Raw genomic sequence first — 27,313 nt, 5'->3', positions numbered from 1 at the left:
TGTTTAGCATGCATGGCATGTTGCGGCGACATCATGCTCCTATTCTAATATATTTGTTTGTTCGTGCATGCGTAGTAAGCTTCTTGTATGAATGCTTCTGACAGAAAAAAAAATTAATTGCACGTTTTGGTATTTGCGTGTCAACAACCTCTTGTCTTTGCCTTTAGTAGGAACGGCGCATTCCGGATTTTTTTTTTGCGGCCTAGCTTTCCGTCCTTCAGCCCCCCCTTGCCTCTCCTTCACGCACCCAGGTGAGCCTGGTCAATGCTGTCAGTCAAGCGTTCAGACAGCCATAAGCTGCTGTGTCGAATTGGGTGCTCTCGGAAGCATGGGGGAAAGCGGCGGGGTCACTATTGTCCTCCTTGTCGCCCTCCATCGCTGCCACCCCAAAACCCGTTCGGGCTAGGTCCAGCGGGGGAAAGTGGCGTTTACGCCGTATTCTTCGTTCACCCTTTCCTTTCACTCTTTCTTTCTACGTGTCGCTAGCACGCCGACTGGGTGCAACACCACCTGAGTGCTTGCCGTCCGTTCTTGCCAGCGCACTCCTCTCGTGAAACATGCTCGCTTGCTGTCGTCATTCCTACTGAGAAGCCTACATCTTGAAATACGCAGCAATGTGGCCACGAATTTTTGTGAGTGTTAGAATTAATATAGGCGACACAACAATTAGAAAAGAAGTCGGCGCTCGTGGGCACCGTCTTCGATGTGGGATGAACTCAGATACAAAGAAGCATGGATCATACAATGGTGAGTGCATTTGTTTTGCGCATGTTATAAGTTTTATCAGAAGCAATATCAGCCAAGCTATATCACCCAAGCTATATCACGCGGTATATATATTACTGAAACAGGCCTGGCTAATGTAGAATGCCTGTAATTAAATAGCTCTTTTTTTGCAGCCTTTGAATAGTGCCTGGAGTAGAACCACGTGTAAATCTCTGTGAATTTCACCCAAATTCTAGGACTAAGATTTTATCAAGCCACGCGTGCGGCCTGATCCTGCTAGTGATACCGAGGAACCACGCTTCTTCTCACTGGTATAGGTCAAGCATCATTTCCAGCTGACAGTATTTCTTTCTTTTCGAATAAATGCTTCTTTTACTAGTGTTTCTTGACGGAACTTCTCGGTTTCCACATTAAAAATTTCGCACGAAGGCCGCATTGTGTCTACACTGTCTGATACTAGGCTTTTTGTGCTGCAGCAGGTTTTGCTGCAATTTTTAATTTTAAAGTGCTACGCTGACTAAGTGTGAGCTGTAAACAAAGCGGACTGCGCATTTTATGTCTGTTCTAAGTGTTACGTTACATGTTGTACAAGGTATGCCATATATGTCAAAATATTAGGAAGTGTTACTTGACAAATCTCTTGCAAGAAAGTTTCTTGATTCGCCCCTTCAAACTCTCTGCTCATACTTATAATATTGTTGCAGTATGGCGATTTTTCAAATGAAAACTCTCCATCATAGATTTGTCATACCAACATCTCTGACATTGTTTCTTTTCATTTTACAGTGCAAACATTTCCTCCAAGTAATGGTGAAGTCGCTATCGGATATGGTGGCAATATCAACGAAACCACCGCGTTATCGTGGTCCTCGGGGGCCTGATAAGCCTGCTGTCATCCAAGCACTGACAAACCTGCCTACCGACGTCAGCTCCATGCCCTGAAGCCCCTGGCCAGCCCACCGTCCTCGGCACCTTGCCCAATTCCTATCCTGAGGGCAGTGCCTGTAAATAAACTGTTTGAAGATAACCGAGCGTCGCCCATCTATATCCACGGAAAATGCCTGTTTGTGAAAATTTATTCGCAAATAAACTGTCATAAACGTCAATTCGAGTATTCTTTTATTATTATTTGCAGTCATATATGATTTCTGCTTCTTGACATCTTTTTGTCGAGCTTTTCTAGCCACTATTGAGGAAGAGAGTAAGGGGACAATTGCTACAAAAAATGCCGCTAGCAAAATGTTTGCGGTAAGAATATGTGCGTGCTCTAAAGCCAGCATATCTAGAATAGTTCAGGAGAACATTCATTTGGGCTAGATGGTGCATACTTGAATAAGGAAGGAACAGCGCCAACTAAGACGAACACAAGAGGGGAGAACGACACAGGACGTTCGTTCGTTCTCCCCTCTTGTGATCGTCTTAGTTGGCGCTGTTCCTTCCTAATGCAAATATCTAGAATATTCGTCATGCAAAGGGCATTGGCTCAAAGCTGGCATTAATATTGGTAACGATATGGCTCAACACTGGTCCTACGCTGGCAGCACGATGGCTGCTGCATTGGCATAACATTGGCCCAATCTTGGCTTTAACGCTGGTCCTACGATGGCTGCTGCATTGGCATAACATTGGTCCAATCTTGGGTTTAAGGCTGGTCCTACGCTGGCAGCACGATGGCTGCTGCATTGGCATAACATTGGCCCAATCTTGGCTTTAACGCTGGTCCTACGATGGCTGCTGCATTGGCATAACATTGGTCCAATCTTGGCTTTAACGCTGGTCCTACGCTGGCAGCACAATGGCTGCTGCATTGGCATAACATTGGTCCAATCTTGGCTTGAACGCTGGGCCAACATTGGATTGGGTTGCACTTTGCCAATATGCCAACATTGGTCCAACATTGGTACCAATTTCTGCCAGCATTGGGCCATGGTTGGACCAATGCTGGTGTGCTGCCTGGGTAGACTGCCATTTGACACTTTAGCCGAACCTCCATCCCGTTTAGTGTACGCGACTAACATAGTTTTCTACTGTTTTAATGACTGCAAGCTACATATGGAGTGTTTTTTGATATTTTAGCCGAAGCGCCATCTCGTAAGTTTGGCCCTGCCCATATATAATCGATGTGAGGCTTACATGGCAGCACGAAGCCTCCTTAACGCGCAAAATTCAAAACAGGGAAGATTATATGACCGTAAATGGGATTTACTCATGTCTACACGCACGTGCCAATAATTGCTCACGTTTTCTGCGAGGAACCGGGACCGGCAGCAGCGTTCCTGTAGCAAACCCAATAGCACAGTGGGTCTTGGACAGCAACGGGTGCTGTTAATGCCTCGTGACGTGTGGAATTCTTTACATCTACTTTTCTTGAAGGTTTTGAGACCGAGTATGGCATTTGTTGTAGAGTATGTCGCGAGTCAATGCGGCCATTTCTACAGCATCTCTGAGCATTTTCTGCAGATGTGAAATGAGAAACATTATTTATTTGATGCTCAAGATGTTGGTCTGGTCATACGCTTAGCAGACTGCTCAACATACAGGGTATTTCAGCGAACACTTTCAAAAATCTTTAGAAGTTGCCTGAGGACGATATCATAATTCTAGTTCATGAGCTGGTCTACTAGAAGCGGCGGACAATACTTGCAAAAAAATTAAATGCAAAATCGACTAATTCATAAAAATTCGCTAATTAAGTTTTTAACTAATTACAATATGGCTCATATTGCAATTTACAAATTCTAGCCGTGGAGTTCGCAAGGTGGATCCACTTGCAACGAATTTTGATATGACATCAGTTTCGAGATATATATTTCCGAACTTTGCGCAAAAATTCATTGGCGTTCCAGTTAATTTGCCGACAAAACGTCGTTTCATGCACTGAAGCACACAAGTAACTGGAACACCAATGTATTTCTCCGCAAAGTTTGGGAATTTATATCTCGAAATTGGTGTCGTCCTGAGAATGCGTTCCAAGTGGATCCGCCTTGCAAAGTCCACTCCTAGAATTCTAAATTGTAATATGGGTCATAAGATAGTTAGCTAGAAAGTTAGTTAGTTAATTTTTGTTAATTAGTAGATTTGCATTTAATTTTTTTTTCGCAAGTAGTGTCGGCCGCTTTGAGTAGACCAACTCATAAACTAGAATTGAGCTATCTGCCACAGGCAACCATAAAAAGATTTTGAAAGTGTTCGCTGAAACACCTTGTATGTATGAAATACCAATGTTCAGCGAAATACCTAAATTTATATATTACATATAAGGCACGACGTCTCTTACGAGCGTTGTTGAATGCTCTTGTGACAAGTGAAATACACATGTTAAGGGAAAGGCATAGGTGATAGTTTTTTGAGCATGGAGCTAAATTAAAGTAAGAGATAGCGAGCATGAAAAATATACTTGACGAATAGACTAAGCGCTCACACAAGCCACCGCATAATATGTATGTGTGGCTCACATCTCAGTTTTACCAGTACCTCAGCAGCTACTGGGATTGGTGCGTCCAGGAATTGTGCAGGAAGCGTGCCTTGTTACGAGATTGCGTCTGATAGAATGACAATAGACTACGCGTCGGCTACGCAGGCATGGTTCTCCCTTAGTTTCCCAAGGCTTTCATAGGGCCTTTATAATTGTGTCACACACCGTCAGGCACGTTGAGCAGGTCGCAGAATCGAAGCTACGCGAGCGGCACCACCATTTCGGCATAGTCAAAGGATGGCTACACGAAGTTTTATTTTCCTATTGTTCTTGTTATACTGTGGAATGCTTTCCCTGTTCATCCTCCTTTGATTTCTAAAAATTTATCGCCTGCGCTCCCTTCATAGTGCCTGACCCATGCCCCTTACCTTATCCACCTACCCCCTCCCTGTCTAATGGCATCATCTCTTTCTTTATTTTCTTTCGACGTGGCAACCGCTCTCATTATTTTTTTTTTCCGGAATAAGGCACTCTCCATCATTTTTCACGAAACTTAGTCGCCGCTGCGAGCGCGGCATTACCCTCCTGAGTTTCGGCCGCGGAGCTTGAGTGTCACGTGGTTCGTGCGCTTGCTCACAAACTCAGAACTCGAGCTACGTAGTCATTGCGGAAGCCATGCATTCCTGTCGCTTTACAATTGTTCAAAGAATGAAATGAAGAAAGGAAGGAAGCGTCATCTGCGCGTTTCGAATCGTATTTCTTTTCGCCGGAGCGCCACCGTTCATGCTTTGTTGCGCTCACGAGCATTCTTTGAAGAAATGCCGGCCGCGAGCGTCTGTCAGCGATTTATTTTTTTAATATGCACGGAAACTCGGAAGCTTTTCAGCGGCGACATTCGGCATCTTTCCAATGAACGCCAAAGGCAAAGAGCCGAAGCAAGGGACAAAGCAAGTTAAATGGACGACCAGCATCGCACCGAGATTCTTCTCAGTTGAAAGGGAATTCGTGTTTGAGAACTTTGAGATAGAAGCAGTCCGGCAAATAAACATAGCAATACAATTACCACAACAAGCATAATAATCTTGCCCAAAAGCCAATATTCATGAGCCGGCATAAGTTTTCTGCAACATAGAAAAAAAGCGCGCATCTCACAATAGTGATGTCGGAAACGTCATATCTTTCTAGCTTTGAGAGTTATTGAGAACAGGGAAATATGGTTGCATAATTTTTAAGCGTGCAGAATTTATTCTTCACCGTCTGCAGATACCTTTTAGCACTATTTGCAACGCGAACGTGCATCAGCCTTAGCCAAGGCGTCGAGGCCGAATAAGAGCGTGGGTTTTATTCTGCTGTACTGTATAATGAATCTTGGATAGGATCTTTCTAGCTCTTATCATAAAAAAATTTGATACGCATTAGTTAAGTTTATTTAATCGCAAAAATTCAATGACATGCCACCCAAAGCAGTCGAGACGTGACGCAGCCATCGTTTCGAGTCCAGATGACTTAGCAGCAGAGGGCTAAACCTGCTAAGGGAACCGAACTAGGAAGCTTATTCCAGAAATCCTTCTGACGTTTCCTATTGCCATAAAGGGGAATGCAAAAGAAGCGGTGCAGCTATCTGAATTACACCTGCCGCACAGCTAGTCCTTGAAGAGAGAGAGAGAGAGAAGGGAAGACGGAAAGGCAGGGAGGTTAACCAGACTGAGTCCAGTTTGCTACCCTACACGTGGGGAGGGGAATGGGGAGTGAAAGGGGAAGAGAGAGAACTTAAGTGTAGGATGTCTATAGTCGGGCACTCAAGTCCGTTGCCTTCAGGTAGCGAAAAAGCGCACGAACTGCTTTCTGGGCCAATGAACTGTGAGGCCAGGCTCCCAAGATCTTCGCTTCCGTAAATGGCCTGTCATCCAGTCTATTTAAGGTACACTGGAGAGTCTCACGTTGATTATCGAAGCGAGAACAGTGGCACAGAAGGTGACTGATGGTCTCTTCACACTTGCACTTAGCGCACATTGGTGAGTCCGCCATTCCAATGCGGTAGCTGTAGGAGTTGGTGAATGCTACTCCTACCCACAGCCGACACAGCAGTGTCGGCTGTGGGTAGGAGCCGACACTGCTGCCGACACAGCCGACACAGCAGAACCTTCCACGTCACGTCGTGGAAGGTTCGCTGGTAATGTAAGTTTCAGTGATGGGTCGAGGCTGTGTAAACGACACTTAGAGTTCTGTGGTGTATGCCAGCAACCTAACGTGATTGCACGAGCAAGACTGCGAAGCTCTCTTGCAGCGTCGACTCTGGATATTTCAGTGGCTGCCGGGACACTGTGGCATCGCTGGTAATCACCTCGCCGATGACGCTGCCCGACGTGCCCAGGCTGGCTCACCGACACTCCTTATACCTTTATCCAGCTAGTCCTTGAAGTTCACAACTGTTCGAAGGAGGACAAACGCGTATGTTTTATGAATTTAGTAATTGACTATTGCATCGCTGTACGAGAACTTTGACTGTCCGTGATAACTAGATCATATGTTTGGTAACTGTGATTAGTTATTGGACTGAAATCACCACATTCAGCATGATTTCAGTAGTTTCTTATTTAGAGAATTGTACGGCTAGTATATTTTAGCTGAAAAAACGGCTATTTTAATCTAATAGCCGTTAATAACCCTAATAAGCGGCGAAAAAAACGTTACGCGGCTCACTGGAATACGCCTTCATTTTAGGCTCTCCCGGATGATGCAAGTCTCCTCTAAATGACACTGCGCCACATCATGACTTCTTTGGACAGCATAGCAAGGTTTCCCATAGAACGAACACATACACGCACACACACACACACACACACACACACACACACAAACACACACACACGCACACACACACACACACACAAACACACACACGCACACACACACACACACACACACACACACGCACACACACACACACACGCGCACGCACACGCACGCACACACACACACACGCACACACGCACACACACCCACACACACACACGCACACACACACACACACACACACACAAGCGCACGCACGCACGCACGCGAGATCGTGGTTTCAATCTCGCCGCGGCGGTAAAATTTTGATGGGTGCAAAATTCAAAAACGCTCGCGTACTTAGCTTTAAGTGCACGTTACAGACGCCCACGAGATCAAACGTAATATAGGGTGCCTCACTCCGGCTCGACTAAGAATCATATCGTGGATTTGGCACGTAAAATCCAAGCAATTATTTTATAATCACACGCTCCCAAAGAGATTGTACACAAAGTGCCTTGTGGGTGACCTTGTTTTATGTTTAGCCATGTTTTTAAAGCGCGCTGTCCTGACTATGGACGTCGAAAAGGCGTACGATAACATCAGTCATGCTGCCACTTTGGCTTCAATTGACATGCTACATTTTCCCCGTAGAGTACGGAATTTTCTCAAATCCTTCCTTGCAGGCCGACACTTTGCAGTCGGCCTCAGCGGTGACGCCGTCGGCTCATTTGTCCCTCTTCGCGGCCTACCAAAGGATCGGTATTGTCACCCACATTATTCAACATTGCTTCCATGCCACTTGCATGGCGCTTACACGATGTGCCTGACATAAAGTTCTTGTTGTACGCTAATGACATCATGGTTTGGAGCACTCATCGTGACCTGCAGACTCAAGCCACTTCCCTTCAATCGGCTTTATATATTACGTCGACTTACGCTTCTTCGGTCGGCCTTAAGCTTTCCATCAGCAAATCTGCTTACTTCTTAGCCGCAAACCACTGGGGCTGGCGTAAACTCTCTGCAGCACCCATTCGTCTTCATCTGTCCAGAACCCCACTTCAACAATGTTCAACTGTAAAAATTCTGGGTTTGGCGTTGCATGAGTCGGGAACTGGGATTGCTTGGCTCTCGAGCGCGAAGAAGCGGGCGATTCAGACGTTGGGTCTAATTAGGCGCATTGCTCCCAGAAGCGGTGGCCCCTGCTCATATATTGCGCAACAGTTGGTGAATGTGGTAGTGCAAACACGCCTTGTTTATCAAGCCTAATTCCAGCATTTGACGAGGGCATGATGAGATCGCCTTGAATCTATGAATATAGGGGCACTGAGGGTCATCACTTGTCTTCCCCGCATCACCCCGATCATGGCTCTCCAAGAGAATCCACAGCTGAACGCACTAGATGCGCTGGTGCAGCAGCGACGTGATGCTCGCACGCTTAAGGCTAACCTTCCGCACGCAACGTGTGCTCTCAGGGCTTACGCTTTCTCGCACTCCCTTCTACCACCGCCATCGCCAGTTCTTCCTCCCCAGAGTTTTGTGCAGCTGAGCGACACCAAGCCAACAGATATACGTCACCCGACATCAACTAACGCGGTGGCGTCCATTCGTGATCGAATTATGGCTCAAGATGCCCACCTGGCGCTTGGCTCCATCGTGATTTACGTTGATGCAAGCATCCAGGACTGTGAAACGGCCACTGCACTTTATTGCCCTCGCGCGCCTGCCCTGATTAAGATGTCCCGGTTTCAAATCCAAGCGCCTCCATCCTCCTTTCGTGCTAAGTTTCTTGCTGTTCGAGAAGCACTGTGTTCTGTGGCCGCCTTTGCCATGGTCCCCATGGCCTGCATCGTCACCCGCACTGACGCCCTCCAGGTGGCGCAAGTCCTACGACGCGTCAGTCCCAGCCCAGAAATATGTCAGCAGACCCGTCTTCTGGCGGCAGGTACGCATCCCGCATCAAATATCTATCGAGTGGATCCCACGCAACCTTCTGAGCTTGAAGACCGTACGGATTCTGCGACCTGTCTAATGACCTCTCCATCGCCACTGTCTCAGCTCCTTCACCTAGATGATGCCACCCTCCTTTTAACAAGAAAAAAGCACCTCTAGCGCCGCACACGTGTTCTCATGCTTCCGGGTGCGGTAACCCTCCTCAGCGGTCTTACATGTGCGGAGGAGGTGGCGCTTCGGAGGACCCGGGTCGGGGTTGCCCTCACTCCTGCCGTGACTCAGAAATGGCCTCCCTTTCGCCAGTTCTATCCCCACCCTGGGTGTCCATGCTTCAAGGCACGTAATGGTAAAGCTGACATCCTCCACCGGCTTTGTGTTTGCTACGGTTTGCCCTGCGTTGAAACCGACGAGGCTCCGGCACCTCTCCGCAGCGGAACTTTCACCGCATAATCCAAGATATTACACTGATTGGGCACAGGGACCACATCATCAATACCTCCGGGACTTCATTAGATACGCAAATATTTTTTCATTTATTTAATTATCCTTATTCGCGCGCATCCCATACCCTTGTATGCCCTGGGGCATTAACCCTCGCACTAAAAAGGTGCGCTGCTTTAAATAGATTGTGAGTAATCAACCAACGTATTAGTACCCAGCAAGATGGATAGCGTTCGGTAGACATGCGGAAACTCTTTCTCTACTTTCTTCGCACCAGCTCCTTGTGGACCCAGTTACGTGGGGAAGAGAGAAGTGAGAGCGGCCGACAAATTCCAGATCCTCTTGTTGGTAGATTTATACGTAGGTTTATACTATACGGAGGCATAAGAAGGATGCAACTACCAGCGAACAGGGCCTATACAACCAGTATATGCTGACTGACAAAGTAGTGTAAGAAAGCGCACTTCTATTATGCATAATGAAAAGTAAATAATTCCAACTTGAAACCTTAACATATATACCGGTTCATAGCTATCTCTAAAGCACACCGACCTCTTGATGAAATTGCATATTAAATTGGAAGTAATTTTATGCACTTGACTTTCTTTAATTTACACATTTAGTATGTGCAACTGGTTGTGAGTCTATTCCTGAGCAATCCCCCATAATTATTGTTTGCCGCATTAATTCCGTGGCGGCAGTGTCAGAACACATACAAAAATATTTTCTAGCTGTCTTGTGCTTGTGCCAATATTTTCTTGTGCTTTGCCAGCATAAGGGAATTAAAAGTTGCACAAGGAAGAATAATACTTTGTCAGTGCTTCAAAATTAAGTGCGAATGTATTCCTCTAAACAAAGAGAGAGAGAGAGAGAGAAATCGCAAATATCCGCAACAACACTTAGCAGCTGCTCACCATACACAGTGAACACCGTCGAGTCGCGACTCGCCAGCGTAGCTAAGTGGCATTGACATGCCGAGCTCGAGGTCATTGGCGCGATCTCGGCAGTGGTGGCCGCATTTCAATGCCTGCATTTCGATATGCGAAAGCACTCGTGTATTTAAATTTAAATGCCTGTTAAGGGACCCCAAGTGGCGAAAATTAAACCGGTGTCTCCCACTATGATGTATCTCATAATCAGATCGCACTTCTGGTAGCTAAAAGTCCATTTCTTTTCTTTTTTTTAGTTGATCGAGCTGTGGCGACTCGCCACAATGCATTGCATTGTTAATCGGAATTACATAATTGTACGTGACCTTTCAACAAATATTGCGCCTTGAGAAGCGCACGATAAGGTCTGATAAACTAGCGCCAGCCATTATGGGCAAATAACTGCAGCCATGTTTCAGAAACTACGACAAAAATGTGTCTAAGCGCTTCCCACTTTGCAGTGGTACTAAGAACTCGCGCAGGTTGTAATAAAAGGACAGTGCTATCAGCGCAAGCATACATGACACGTTGTCCTAATTTGCTTTTACTTAGATGAGCCAAAGAAAATACTCCGACGTGTCCATCGAAGAGGACATTACAAAACTAAAATATATATGCATATATCCCGGAAGTACATCCTGCGGAACAGTATCTACGAATATAAAGTGTTAAGCCTTCGCAAGGGAATCTAATGAGGCTCGTTCCCACATGCAATGGCCGCATTTGCATACGCTTCCGGTAGAACGCCCAGCGCTCGAAAGAATTACCCGTCCAGCGCTAGCTTATCCTAGGCGCTCTAGCCGATAAATTAGCGTGCAGTGGTGGGTACCGCTGAGGTATAAAAGGGACAGGAAAGGTGTTAAGCTGCATTATTCTACGTTGCGCACCAAATACTGAGAAGTAAAGATAAACTTGCAAGTACTTTCTTGGTTGGTGGTGGTGCTTGAAATCCTGATATTATAGCACAAACGGTTAGAGGTATAAGCAGCTCAGCATGTTTTTTTTTTAATGTAAGCGTAAATGAATATTTTGGGGGATAGGCTAACATAACCACTCCGACAATTACTCCCTCAATTTTTAAAGGTGCCAGTTACTTGCCTCGCTTTGATGAACCGAATGATCTTTCTCACATAGTCGTCTGCACACGCTGATTAACACGAGACAATTAGCATCCATTGAGAGTGAGGCGACATGTCTACTGCGGTTCATAGCGTGTTTCTCTTGGTTTTGCCCAAGTTGGTTTAGAAGAACACGCGGAATTGGATGGGCACTTAATCTACATTGCCGTTGCTCAAGCAGCATTGTGTGGTAAAACAATGCCGAGATTCTTGCAACTTTTCTCCAAATGAAGAAACTGGCATTGTTAGAAGAAAATAATTCCTTAGGGGCGAGTGCATTGTGTTTGATTGCTTCCTAGAACAAAATAAAAAATTCGGTAGGGAGACTTACGAATTCTTACATGTGGGAATGCGAAAACATAATAGTCCCTTTCGTGATTTTTTTTCCAGCGTGTTCCTTGACCGCTGAATCTCGCCTGAGTACTAACTGAGTCTCGGTTAAGGCCAAATCAAAACATGCAGAGCATGTCAAGGTCATTCTCGCTTGCTCAGCGGCCTTCAGTTGGATATTATTGCTTTTTTTATTTTATATGCTCATTTTATACATTTATGGCGTGGCGCCACCTCTTCCCCATTGGCTGCGCCGTCACGTGCCCAATGACGCACGCACAAGGCCCCATCACGTCAGCCAGGTGGCTGCTACGTGACGTGTGCAGTGACGCATCCACTAGGCCCACCTTTAGTACACCAGAACCACACCACACTATTCGGCAACTGATTGACGAAGTCATGACGACAGTAATTACGATGATGATGAGGATGAGGATGTTGATGACGATGATGTGCGCAGAGTACGCTTGATCATCGGGCTGCCGCGAGGGAATGGATGAGAGCGTATCTAAATCGCCGCACAGAATAACTCGTGCGTCAGGGAAGCTTACCCAAGCGAAGCTTCTAGAGAGAGAGAGAGAGAAAAAACATTTATTCGGACCACCGAGGTGGTTGCTCTTGAGGTCGAGTGAGTGGGGTCCTCATTCCAGGACTCCACCTGCCGTGGCTGCTCGACGTACTTGCTGGACGAGAGCTTCTTGTCCCGCCAGGGTATCGCCGGTCAGCTGTACCTCCCACCGCTCAAATGACGTGCTAGGCGTCTTTAAGTGTTGAGGTTTGCCCTCGCACCCCCACGAGATGTGAAAGAGTGTAGGGCGTGTGTCGCCGCACCAGGGGCAGATGCCGCGATATGTATGTGGGAACATTTTACTGTATATGTGTAGGTTTGGAAATGTGTTGGTCTGTATAAGTCGGAGAGCTACGGCATCTTCAGTGCTGAGCTTTTTGTGAGGCGGGGGATAAATCCTGCGGTTGAGTCGCTGGATCTCCAGATAGTTTGGGGTTGGTGGCGGGCTAATAAGATATAAATACGTAGTTTTAAGGAGGTGACTTTGGAGGTACTCCGTAAAGCATGGAAGATAAAGAGCCTTGGTTAGAAAGAACAAGAGTCGTTTAGTGCATCTGCTTCAGGCATCGCGTCAAATCTGTGAATTCATCGGTGCAGTACCCGGCTCGGCACTGCCACTAGTCTGTCCCTTTTTAATAATATGTTACCACTAGCTGATTGTTTAGCGAACAATATAGCAGATAGTTCAAATTGAATGTGAGCGTAACAAGGTATAAATATACTTTTTAACATAACTTATAACGGGTACATCTCCACCTGCAGAGAATAACGAGAACGCCTAGCAATTCTACAGAACCTCAAGAAATTCTGGCTCGTCACTTGTTTAAATCTGGAATAGCCCAGTTTCTGCATTCGATATGTTGTGTTAGAACAAGAAACATGCCCTCAATATAGTTATAATCGAATCTTAAGGTTTAGTTTGGTTTAGAAATCACAAAGCATGTAACGGCTCTGGAGATATCATTATCGGCTTCTTACTCTCCTGCAGGACAAGATTTCTTGCAATATTTAATATGCAGCTCTTCTGAGAATTTTAAAGGAGCTCGTGCTAGGTTTCAAACGTCAAGGTGAGCAGCGGCATAACTAATCTTTCATGAAAGAGGTGTTTCGCAATTCAAGCGGAAAGCGCGGCCTTGTGGTGAAAAAGAATGTAAAATTATCTTCATGGTAAGCGGCGAACGTTGGTAGGGCAGGCAGGCTGAATTCGCGTTTCTTTTTGTTTCTGTAAATATTTCATCCACACTAAAGCCTGGAGATTCTTTCCGGAGATGCTTAACGGCATGCGCAGAATATATATTGTCGCATTTGCAGCAAGCTTCAAAACTTCAGCTCAGCGGCGTCATATCTATAGCAAATGAAACAACTCTCAGGTTCGCCTATAAATATTAAGCAGTAGCAGCTGTATAGCAACTCCAATATTACCTGCAGTAAAGGTTGAGATATTTTGCTGGGGCCTCCTGCTCTCCAGGACTGAACGGCACCTGCCTCGCCCACGGTTTATTACGCAGCGTGACGACGGGCTACTGCACCTTTTTATTAATGACCGATTCACCGCGAGTTTTGACTGTGAATGCACAACATCCGACAATAAAGTATTGAATGCATTGGAGACATATTTCGTGCTATGTAAAACACACAGCTCCTTACTGGTAAAAACTAGTACTATACGAAAACCCGCGATAAAGTCAAACATGATGCATCCTGCCTATGTTACTGTTCGCTCCTTCGGTGATAGAGACACGTTAGTGGGGTGTTACGCTTTTCCCATTCAGCTACGATTCGACAGGAACTCCTTTCTTGTTGGCACAAGAGGCATATACACAAATGCACACGAAAAAATAAGAGATAAGGAAAAAGTTCACCAACGATTACGATACTCCGTAATGCGACATTTGGGCGCAGCTCAATACGTGTTTTCATTCGAGAAATACTGAGGCATCGCACCGACTCGCAGAGCCCCGACGCGTGGCTCCATATGTAAACCGCCCACACAGTTGCCGCTTCCCGGCAATTTCAGCTTAGGCAGCCGTAATATTTACGAGGAAACATTTGTGGCGTACGCTGTGTGCGAAGCCGGGCTTTCAGTTCATTTGCTTTTTCCGCACGGCTGGTGCCGCCGATGGATGGCTGGATGCATATTATGAGCGTCCCCGTTGAAACGGGGTGGTACGTTGCGCCACCAAGCTCTTGTTATTTTATTGCCTAATGTCCTACGTTAAAAAAGAAAAAAGGAAGAAGAAAAAGCCCATGATGAATTCTCATAACGAACGTTTCTGAATCTCTATTGTGAACTTTGCTTTTGTGCGCCCCCATTGTTTTTCGTTTCCCTACTTTTATTCCACCAGTCTTCCAATCGCCTCTTACTAATTTCTATTGCGGACATGTTTACTTTCCCCTTGCTCTCACTAAACCTAAGGGCTTGAAGGAGGCCAGTGATTCCTAAATCTACCGCTGGGCAGATATCTTCACATTCTACTGCATCGTTTCCTTAGCTTTACTGCACCAAGCACATGCTTCTTCCTTCTTATATCTGGCTTTATGAGTTCGCATTCTAAGGCATCCTGATCTCGCTACGCAAAGAAAGGAGCTTCCCTTTGAGTTACGAATTGTTGCTTTCCTAATTTCGTGTTTTCCTCTAAAACAGTTACTAATATAAGGTCTCTTTTCCATTGTTGCCACCCATGAGGTTATCTCAGCCTCTATGACTTTCCGCTTGGCGGTCTTTGTTGCTGTGTTGCTCACCATACAGGCCGCATACTTGCTTCTAAGCTATACCGTAGTTCTTTTCCTTCACTGTGAGTCACTGTTATTCCTGCACCTGAACGCTCTCCCAGCTCATTTACTTTCTTCCATATTCCTCAGTCGTTCTTCATAATTTTACTGTGAGCTTCCCTAAATTTAAAGCTTGTCCAGCCCATATCACTGTGCACAGCTTCATTTGTAGTTTTCCCGTGAGTGCGCAATGCGAGGCCGCCCACTGAGCTTTCGTTGCCATCAAGTACTGATTGTGCTCCTGATTTCAAGGAAACAACCGCATTTCCAAATATAAGCCCTGGAATCGGTACATTTTTCCACATACGCCGAAGCAACTTGTACCTATGGTTTCCCCATATTGCTCTGTGTTTTATAATGGACCATTTCTCTACCCCTTTACAGTTATTGTTTTTTCCTGTGTTTCCATATATCGATAGCCTTCGTTTATCCTTATAACATGGTATTTATATTCTTTTACGCGAGGTATTTCCTGGCTCTGTATTGTCACTGTCTGTTCGCAGATTTCACTCAATACCATAACACCTCACTTTTTATCGCTAAGCTACAGACCTATCTTATCGCTTTCCTGACCACAGATATTAGCCAGATGCTGCATATCACTTTGCTTGTTACCTAGCAACACAGTGAAGCCCGCATAAAGCAAACCTGGAAGCTGCTGCTCAACTACTATACCAGCCTTTTTGTATGAGAGATTAAACCCGATATTACTTCCTTCTAGCAGCTTTTCCATCCTCACCATGTACATTACATAGAGCAGTGGGTACAAAGGGTACCCCTGCCTCAGTCCCTTGATATCAACTTTCTCCTCGCTCTTCATCCTTCCCCATTCAACGCAAACGGTATTTGTAAGTAAATCTTTCTCAAAAGCTGTAGACAATCGTCGCCTAAGCCTTCCCTTTCCAGAATATCCCACAAAATGTTGAGATCTACGTTGTCATGCGCTTCTGTAATGTCTAAAAAGGCCACATATAACGGTTTGATGCGCCGATATGAGCGCCATCTGGTGTTGCTTTAAGGATGCTTCCTCCGCTTTCCTCCTCACGTTTCCGCTGCACACCTCTCCTGCGGTTTTCTCTTCGCGCTCTCTTTGCTCTGTCTATCTTTCATTTGCCGCTTCGCTCCGCGTTCGCTCTTTCATCATTCGCTGTGCTCGTTCGCTCGGTTACGCTGAGGGAGGACGAGGCACGCCGACGTAGGTACTACCACCTAAGAGCTGCGCTCTAAAACAATGACTAGCACGTTGCGATAGGACCAGAGCCGAAGCATGTCCTTTGGTAGTGTGTTGGGCACATCCCTGAAATGGCTGAAGAACACAGCATCGCTAATCCTCGATCAGGTTTGTTACTACATGGCAATGCCCTTAAGAAAAGGTACAATAGCATTACTTGATAATTCTTTATTGCGTAAATTTTGTTTCCTGGATTGTCGGGCCGTCCATTCTTCTGGTTTTTTTTTTGTGTCTCTATACATGCAAGGTGTCCCATAAAACTTTAGCCAATGTTTAAAAATATGCCGAGGCAACCTATTCAGACATAACTAAATGGATGACGTTGTCTATTGAATGGAGAAAGTCTCGGTTCATTGTATTCTTCTTAATTGAATAATTATGCAAAATTCTTTATTAACTTCGTAAGCATTAACTTTAGGTTATGATAAGAAAGTTGCAAAGCGCTCAACGAAACATCCAGTTCCGGAAATGAATGCAAGGAGATTAGCGCAAGCTTGCTTTACCCTACACCTGTTTGATAAGACAGCACATATACAAAACGAGAGCGAGGGTATTGCTACAAAGAAATCTACGTTAAAGAATATCACACAACTGTTCAAATGATATTCTAATAAGTAATTTTCAGTTCTGATCTGTAGTGTTTGCTGCAGACCCCTCACGTTATCATTCGATGCAGAAAATACTCTGCTTTTCGATAAACGTGCTCGCAGTAAGAGCTTCGCGAGACACCGGTGTCCGATTAATCGAAGGTCAACACTGGACAAAAATGAAAAGAAAGAAAGAAAGAACGAAAGAAAAAGAACTAATGTTTAAACTTATGCACCATACCTGGACAGCCCGCGCAGGCGCCGTTTAGAAAGACTCTCTGGAAACGGGGCTGGTGCACATGGCAGCTGGGATGGGCGGACTGAACCAACAACATTTCGAGTTAAGAAAGGCAGTTATACGCATGCTGCGTTAATAACGCGGCCAACGTTTGCATCAAGTACTCCTTGTTAAAATGAAGTTATGCGCTGGTAACTTCACGAACATGTTTCTTCACCGTGCATTGCGAAAGTAAAGAGGAATTACTCCGACTACGATGAGAAAGGAAGAAAACCGCAGCTTAATTAACAGCAGTTCGCCGCGGGGATATGACGCAAAACGAGCACATTTTACGCTTTCCCAACTACGAATGTACGAAAGCCTCACAGAGGAAGCTTATTCTCGCCTGTGTTTGTCTTTAATAGGCACACAAGTTTCTAGGCAAAGTTCTGCGTGCGAGTTACCCTGACTGATGCCCCACCGAGCACTTTAAACTTTGTATAGTGTGTTCCTTGCATGGGCTCAGCGCAGGCACTAAAGTGGTGGACACTAACCCCTGCATTATTCTGCGTCCAACGTGTGATAGCGCTGCAGCAAAAATTTCCAAGACCCCTAAGAAGACGAGGAGGGCCCCCATAATGGCGACGTAAATACGATACCCATTTTAGCTTTTTTTGGTGTAGATACTGTTTGTTTTCCGCCTTTATTAGGATTCTGTGGTAGCGTACTACGAGCGATGTGGTGTTATCTGTCCTGCCCTAGTGCCTAAACTTCCACTGGCATTGCTTTACATGAAACCGGATGAAATTATTTATGCGTACTTTTCATTTAAGACAAAAGTGAAACTCGGCATGCGTACGTTTATGTCACGGTTCTGTAGCGTTCGCAAATGATGCGGCCTATACATGAGCAATTGTAAGCCACAAGTATAATCGAGCTTTCGTAAGCCACAAGCATATGAAGCCAACAGCCAATGACAACAGCAATAACCTAGACGGACTTGTTTATTCGACTGAAATGTAGAAATATTAAATATATGAAAGGGAAAGCGGGCTAAAATACAAGTGGCCGCAGGTGGGATACGAATCTACGTGTTCGCAATACGCGTACCATGCTCTTATTAACTATGTTTGTAACTTATGAAAACGGGACCCTTCGGTTCCTTTTCTTCTTGTTCATTACACAGCGAGGGTCTCGTTTCCGGCAGCGTTGATGCCTTCAGGTGTCACACGAGGGTTTATTGGTATGTTGCTTCCTCCCACGTTCACGTATAATGTGTATTCTTGCATCCTTGTATCCTCTGCAAAGGCCGTGAGTTGGCGAAGGCTTACACTTCCAGATGTAATTCTAGTGCACACACATAAATGCTGAATAAAGGGGATGGCAAAATGACGCCGCAGCAGATTAATTAGTAAGGCCATTTTACGTGTAATTCGAGGACGTGGGTTCGTAACCCACCTGCGGCAAGTTGTTTTTTCTTCAACCTTCATTTTCATTTATTTATAGTTTCCACATTTCAGTTAAGTAAGCCAGTAACTTCCCTTATGCTTTCCTTGTTGTCATTGCCTGTTGGCTTTATGAATTTGTGACTTGCGGGAGATGCATGCTTCCTTGAATGCTGCGTCACCTATAGGGAGCAGGGAAATTGGGAAAACGGGAATAAGACAATACCAGAGCGTGTAACGAAGTCACACTTCTTCCCGAGTGAGTATGGCGCCTATGTTATGATCGCAATCCCAATACTACCGTAAACGTACAACATTGGTCGTGATCCGTAAATATGTCCGCGCATACGCACACGACGGTATACACATTGGTTTGTAAACAGGAATTTGTTTCAGTTTCCTTGTGGCCCAGTGGTTCCTCTTCTAGCCCTGTTTGGTGAACGACGCACCGGTTTTTTTTAACAGACCATACTCGTAAAAATAAGTATGTTAGTGCGAAAACTCAAGAGAATGCACTGGCGGGGATGAAGTTCGGCACACTTGCGTGCCTTCAAATCTTTTCTGGAACTTTCGGATTGTTCTTTTAACGCTTTTTTCAAAAACAGCTTCTAGTGTAAATGAACTATTTAACCCGCTGATACGTATCGTAATCCATCAACTAGGACGCGTTTCCGATAAAACGACGCATCTGAAGTGAGCAGCTCGAACAGCGCGTTTGGGAGGAACACTCCTCTTGGAAGAACAGGAATTTTTTTAGCCATTTAATAAATATTTGTCGCCTCTCTCAATAACTGAACTCCGGTCGTTGTTGATGGAGCGTCTACTTCAAATCACCATCCTTCTGTAGCAAGTAAAATATTGGGGAATCGAAGGACAAATTTCAATTTGCTTAGCAGGCTTTGCCAATAACTTTTGAAACAGCGAGCCACATTCCGTAGAGAATACGGGAAGTGAAGCGTTCTCATGTTGCATATTGCGTTATTATATTTCATATTTTCCTGTAAGTGTTACAACAGTTCTCGCTGAGTTCACGACAGCGCTCTCCTCTGATAATCACTTCGTGCAACAACATTTTCTTTCATCCTAACTGTGAGCTCATAAAAGGCGCCGTCATTCTGTCACGGCTTTCCATTTCAATTACGCGGCTGATAGAATAAACTATTGTGGTGCTCTGTGCTTCCACTTATAACTTTCGAAAAACAACGCAGACAATTAATGCATTCTTTTCTTCTGCGTGTCAAACATATATTTTTATTTGAAAATTAGGTTATCAGGGACTACACAGAACACTTTTCTGCTGGTATATTGCCGATTGACAACTAAAATATTGGAGGCTAACGTATACTCATTTCTACATTATTGGTCGGACAACCATGTAAACATCGCACTGGTCTGCAGTCCCCATCGTTGCAGCAATGTTATTCATCAGCTTCGCATAAAGAACAAAGCTTGAAGAAATACCAAGCTCATAATCTTTAACTGTAACCAGATACATGTTATTAATAAAGTCCTTGCGACTTTGTGATATTTGGAAACGAAATTTTAATATAATATACCGTGAGCGTAGTAGCCAACTAACATTGCAGATGTTGTTGTCTATCATTTACTAAACTAGGAAGAGCTGCGCCTTCTGGCCTTGGTGCTGCATACAGGTGGACTGTCAAACAAATTAGATTCAAGACATAAGCTGACGGATGGCTCCTGATGGGGGAAAAGCTCTATGGCGTTCTGCACCTAACCAAAACAGAGAGAGCTCACAGTGCACGATAAATAATATTAGTATTATTGAACAACCAACAAAGGCCCCCGAATAAATGCCGTCACGCAAAACGACCAAAGTATGTTCTTGCGATGAACAATATTGACTTTAACCACTGACGGGGATGCGGCATTTGGACTCCCACTAACGTTTTCACCGACGGTGCCACATCGCTGATTCAGCTACCTTACAGCGAAGGCTCATCTTATAGCGAAACAATCAATGTGCCTTTAGAAGGGCTCGAAAACAATATATCGATGTTTTTACGGTGGCCTGGGACGGGCAGATCATTCGACGAGTTTAGATTTAGAGGGAAGAGGGGCATCTATTTTGCCAAAATTGAATTATGTGGGTTAATTAGTCACTAAATGAAAACAGCAAAACCCTTGTTTTCTACCTGTTTAAAGAGGCGTTGTTATGAAATGATCCCATCAAATAACCAACGCTGCTGCAAACTTATAAATAAGAAGAATGAGGCGATGTTATGGGTTATTTGGAACACAATATTAAAGTGTGTATAGTTCATTTATGAGCTTTAAAAATGATTACTAAACGCACATTTTTTCTTATTGTTTTATTTCGTTATACAACGTTAGTAATACATTGTTCCTGTCACCCTCCTGAACTTAACTAGAAACCTTGTTTAAATTTCGTTGAAATGTGGAGCATCCTGTTGGTGTTGAACGATCAAAGTTTAAACTGTGTAGGCTAATTGAAGACTCCGCAGAAAACTACTTGTACAGCCGCCCTGATTTTTAATAATATAGCGCCAGCGTCGACTGAACTGCTGGTGAGCGCCTTATAACGGCGATAAGCGTGCAACAAGAGCGTGCAACAAGGCGAGTGCAACAAGGCAACAAGGCTCGTGCGCGAACTCTCGCCTTGTTGAACGCTTATCGCCGTTATAAGGCGTTCACCAACAGTTCAGTCGACGCTCGCGCTATATTATTAAAAATCAGGGCGGCTGTACAAAGGTTCCAGAGCATTACAAGCGTATAGTGCGCACCAGGTAGGAAGTTAAGCCATTTTCCTGAAAAACGTCGACGTGTCACAAAGTTGAACTTTCGAGGGAATAGGCTGACTCTCATGATTGATGTGCGGGGAAAGTTTCGAGAGCGTCCATCAATTACGAAAGTTGCCCTAAAACATGATTAGCCAAGTGCTGGAAAGTGTTATACAGCCGTTATCCGCCATGTTTCTCAGTGCCCAATAAAGAAGTGCACTTGACACATACTTTACATTCGATGGAAATGGGTGAGTATCTTACGGGTAATGTGATACGGGCGTTTAGCATTTATGTTCTAGTTATGCGCTTCAATATTATTTACTAAAACTAATTTTCTTTCTGTTTTGAGGTTTTACACGTAGTGCGTAGAACGGTTTGCAGCGGTTGTTGGAGAAGTGAGCATGGCGCTGGCTTTAGGTTTGGTGAAAATAAATGGAGCGAGGGGGAACGAAACAGAGAGATAGCACCTCCCGTCTTAAGTTCACGCGACATCTAATGCATACACGTTGGTTAATTACAAGTCACAAAAACTTTATACGTGTGTTTACCCGATGTCATGAGAAAACGAAAAGTGACACTAACTTAAATTTGTTCGAAATTGAGCTTAAGTCATGAGTCATATGTAGCTGATGTTTGATGGTGTATGGTTTAATTACAGACAATTGAAATTTTTAATTCAACTACACGAGAGAAACAACTGTACGCTGATAATTGGGTAATCAGTCTCCAAGGTTGCTCTAGTTTCCTGGAATCTTTAGAATAGTTTTTTAACAATGTGCATGTTGCACGTGTAAGATATTTAGCAGAAATAAATGAAGAATGCTCGTGAATTTGCGAACACTAAAAAATAGGAAACGAATACCTCTAAGTTGTGTTTCCCACAACATTCCTAAAGAAAGCATCTCCGCCCCATTGAATAAAATGCCGCACCGTTAAGTTTAAAAAAAGGAAAGTCATAGCACAGGAGAAAAGCATTGAACTAAGTCCCAACCAAAACGGAAATCACACTTTTATCTTCACGGTTGTTATATTTCATTGTGGTTGAGTGCATCAATAACACCGAATAAAACCTGCTAAAGGAAGTAGACTGAAAAGTAAACGGGAAACATTCTTTTTCGCAAAAGAAAAGACTATATGCCTCTTCATTCCTTGCGTCCGTTTGATAAGAGACAATAGGTCCACAGGCCAAGCCGTAAAACTCTTGACCACTTGTGTGCCACATGCTATAAGCAGGCTCTGCGATATATTTCTTGTCCTTACATAAAGCAAAACGAAAATAAAACAAAACGTCAAGGTTTTGACAAGTAGCAGCTCGGCCTGGCACGACGATCAAGCAACGCTCCCTCCCCACCTGGACGCTTTGGTATTTCTCCCCTGAGCAAGGCGGAAGAGAGGCGGCGTAAGTTTAGTTATTTTCTATCTTCGAGTATTTTATTTCCGGAACTAGGCAGGGACAACTTCCACGGGGGGTGTTCATTGAGAGGGACTGAAAATGGTGCAAACTTACTAACATGAATGTGTGCACCCAATCATTATCATTACCCAAGCATTATCTGCCCTATGTCCCTCTCACGGTCCTTCACCCATTTCGCGTGCGTAGGGCAGCAAACCAGGCAAATTATGGTTGACCTTCCCCTTTGCATTTCCTTACCATTCTCTCTCTTTCTATACTTTGCAAAGTGCGTCGAAAAAAACGTGGGCTCTTCGCCGGGTTTTTTCCTTCTTTTTTTTCCTCCCCTGTCTAACGACTCGGTAGATGCAGAGGCGCACTGCGGCGCGGTACACTACGAAAACAGCGGCGGCGGCTGCGCAGTAACACAGCAGTATAACAGTGCAGCTAAAGGTGCGAGCAGGTGGGTGCTCTAAACCAGTGACATTGCATGTGCAGCGTCTCTGCGAGAACCTTGAACAACATTTGGCGGCAGCTACTGGGCGATGTTGTGGTGAACTGACTAAAAAGGTTTAGCTAGCTTACTCAAAAATAAAATTACGCCAGCTTAAAGTACTAAGGAATTGTGCGAGCTGGATCAATCTTCCTAAAGGAACGGATTACCCAGCATAATTTCTGGCTATTCTCTGTACAGGAAATTCTCCTAGAATAACACGTCATAGGTAACGCATTTACTTTGCACCAACACTATTCAACTAAATAATTTATGCACGAGTAATTCGTTAGCTAGCAAAATTTGTTTCAACTAGCTAGCGGAAGCTTACTTTATTACCGTCACTTGGCGCAAGGCTATGTCACCAGTTCGCAAATTTTCGTGCGGAGTCGATTCCTCCAGCTGACATCGGGTATGACGTTTATGCCCCAGTTAAGATGTTCCTTTGCAGTTTCTCTAATTCCTCACTTGAACTTTGAGTTATCCTCATAGTAATACTAGGAATGATATCTTGCACACGTGTTTTGTTTTCACGGAAGCAGTCGTTTTTAATTTCTCAGAGTTGCTGCTTGGCAGATATTCAGACTTCGCGAAAAAAACTGCACTGCGTCCGGGAGATAAATTGGCGACGCGTAACTGGAGCGCACTAACACCGAGATTATCTGCGTGTGCCCTGACTTGTACGAAGCAATTAACTTTTCAGTCTTTCTTATAAGTATTTATCTTGAGATGCACAAAACTCAATTATGAATCCACGGAAGAAGTATCAAGGAGGTCGCAAATGACGAAATCTCTGTATTGCGATTCAATTACAAGAAACCGTCGCGCGGGAGTGCTCGGCGAACTCTTCCGCGTCTCGGACCTTAATTTTTAGCCGTACCCTGGGTTGACAGAGATATGGCTGCAGGAGACTGCAGTACAAGTGTAACACTATCGAGTTAAAGAAGAAAGTGGAGCTTACTTCATTCATTTAAGGCAAGTGCCAGTTCCGCCAGAAACTTTCAAAACGTGAATACTTTGTCTATGGGTGTGCAGTTCTAGAATGAAATACACACCGGAAAGAAAAATCTGGGGACATCCAGGCACTTCTTATGAGTTGTGAATGCGAAAGCATCAATGTACAATTGGACGTCGTTGCGCGGTCCTTCGAGCTATGAACTCCTCGCGTGCGAGCGAGCGCGCTGAGACGCTTGGCCAATGTCGGTGCACATCCGTCTGTGACGTCATACTACCATGCCCGACTGCCATGGAATCTAATGGGGATTTTCTCGAGTACGCCACGGTGATTTTGACGTCACCGCTTTCGTTACGCCGGGCTTGGCAATGGAACTTTTGATCCAAGTAGCGTGATGTCATAACGCAGAAACTACAGGCTTGCTGTCTAGAAGGCATTGGTTTAGCCCAGTGGGCAAAACACTTGGACTAGGTGCGCGAGGTCTTAAGTTCGAAACTCACTACCACCAATCTATTTAATATGAAAGCATAATATGACTCATCAAGCGGAAAATCATGTGGCGTGGCCGGAGACGGAACAAAAAGTCCCGTGGTCACAGAGAGGCACTCGTGCCACTGCTCGCGCGTTCGTCGCCGTCTTCTTCCACAGCTGGCTGCGATGGGGTTCATCATTCCAGCGTTCGTATGCCGCTCCTCCCTCTGCGAAGGCGCTGGTGGCACTGGCCCACTGCCAGTCGGCGCGGTGATTTTGGCGAGTTCTGTCACGCGCTCCGATGGACGAATCTTTCGACGGAGATCGTACAAAAAGCCACGTGGTCACAGAGACAGACCACGTAGGATACCGGTCTATGTATAGCACCGCGCGTCACGGTTCTGCCAGTCGGTTCAGTGCTCTCGGTTAATTGAGTCGTGCGCTCCGGGAGACGAACATTCAAATTCTCAGTTTGTAGCTGCGCCCGGCTCCTTTGGACGTCCACGCAAGTATGCGAGCGAGGCCCAGGCACTTGATGCGAGAAATGATACACGGCAACGTGAAAACAATACCAATACGTTTCGCGAAACAAGTCGTCGCCGGGAAGACGTCGCAGTGTTTCCGCATTCATCCACGCAGGGATACCTAAGTGCCCTTGACATTTTTCTTTCGAATTTATTCTGCTCTTATATACATTAATTTCTTTATAGCGATTACCCACGCGAAGTCAGAATGCAGGCGAGAGCTTTCGGGGACAAGGAACGTGCGGACAACGCAGGCTTGTGAAAGCGAGAGCGAGAGTGACGTGGCATCGCGGCAGTGCCCTCTCACCCCACGCAACACGTGTCGCGACAGCGAAGCAGCAGATGTGCCCTTTCAACCGGTCGGCTCCGTGGAGGCGCGCACCTTACGTGGCATCGCTGCCAACGGGAATTTAGGCGCCCTTTCGCTGCTACAGACGTCGCATTTTTCGCCCACTGAGCCACTTGGTGTTTTCGCATCAAAGAATAATGGCGGCTAATGTCGTGAGAAGCACAAAAGAATTGCAATAACTTTCTTGTTTGTCTGTTCCTCAAGGAGCAATTTCTGGGTGCCGATCACTGAAAGCTCACAAATGAACATTTACTCACAAGACAGACTATAACGCCGGTCGCATTTTCTATCGCTTCTTTACAAAAATATACAAGAAAAGCTCTGAAACCGTCGTAAGGTTATACTTTTATTTCTTGCACTCTCATGATTTGCTAACTAAATCTGCATGTGCCTCACGCATGCCAAACATGCACGAATTCATGTTTATAAAGTTATGCCCAAAGAAGCGTAGCTGTAACGCTGAAAAGTAATGTCTTATAAGACATTACAGCGACTTAAGGATTAAGTTTTCTTCCATTTTGTGAAAAGCTCACTGTCTCGACTGCTTATACCACGCTATGACATTCCTCACCTACTACAGATAATTATAGGCGCTTTACTAAAGTACGTTTGAGGTTTTATAGAAACTCCCATTGTAATAGTCGTACATATTTCAAAGATGTGATATATGGCCGTTACGATAAAAAAGATGTTAGCGCAGCACAACTACCTTGCGCAGATACCAAGGTTGTGCGCCTCCATTTTTCATTATGGAAAAGAAAGAGAATAAACAGCAACCAAACCGTAGGGTGCAAAGTATTTTATTGGTGATGCAACTGCAAGTGTAATTTATTATTGTATTTTTCGTGATTCTCTAACAAACGCAAAACAAGTACAGCATAACGTTATTTTTTTTTTCAAGGCGAAAAATAATGATCGCAGGGAATCGACACGTTGCATTTGACGTCGCTGCAGTTGCTAGATAACACTCGTTCCAGCTCTCATACACAGAGTTATCCACTTTGTTAATTTTGGGCTTGAGTGGCTGCTAATAATGTAAATAATGCGCTCACAAGAATGGTATTATGAACGCGGCCTTAGCATACCAGCCTTCCTACAAATATTTGCGCTGACAGGCGGAACCGTAAAGCGCCATTGCCCAAAGGTCTCGATCGAGTTTGCGCATGTCACCTCGTCAAATTATGATCGCTACTTGCACGTTAGAACTCCCTCTCCATTTGCCTCAGCCGCTGTGGACATTTTAAACGTTGCAACATACCGATTACGAGTTAAATTACAGGTTGCTTAGCATGGCGCTCCTGTATTATAGTCACACAGGTGTATAGGGGACAACGCCACAGCTTGGCCGTATTTCACACTAAATTAGTCTCTGTGTTAGATTACAATTTAGTTTTAGAGCGTTCTTTCTGTCTTTGTAATCGACAAGACAAAAAAAATACGTATTAGGAATAAGGTCAAGCAATGATCAATATTAACATTAGTGCCAACTACGCTTCGCTGAATCAGTTACTTTGTCCCTGTGCAGACATTCCGTCTTATGGAATCATTTCTCTTCATTATTAAATTATATCCCGCGGTTTCACGCACCAAAACCACAGTCTGGTAGGAGGCGACCCGTAGGTGGGCAGCCCGATTTAGTTCTTATTACCCGGGGTTCTTTAAGGTGCACCCAATGCACGATACATAAGTTTTTTCTTTTCTTTTTTTTTCTTTTTGCGCTGGGCACCCATCGATATGCGGCCGCCATGGCTGAAGTCCAACCCATGACCTCGAGCGCTCAGCAGCACAACGCCATAGCCACGGAGCTGCCGCGGGGTGTTTTTTCTTTGTTTCGCATTTTATAAGGATGCTTACCGCAC

The sequence above is a fragment of the Dermacentor albipictus genome, chromosome 3 (genome assembly GCF_038994185.2).
Source record: "Dermacentor albipictus isolate Rhodes 1998 colony chromosome 3, USDA_Dalb.pri_finalv2, whole genome shotgun sequence".
Lineage (NCBI taxonomy): Eukaryota > Metazoa > Arthropoda > Arachnida > Ixodida > Ixodidae > Dermacentor > Dermacentor albipictus.
The sequence above is the reverse complement of the archived record's forward strand: the minus strand, read 5'-3'. Positions refer to the sequence as shown.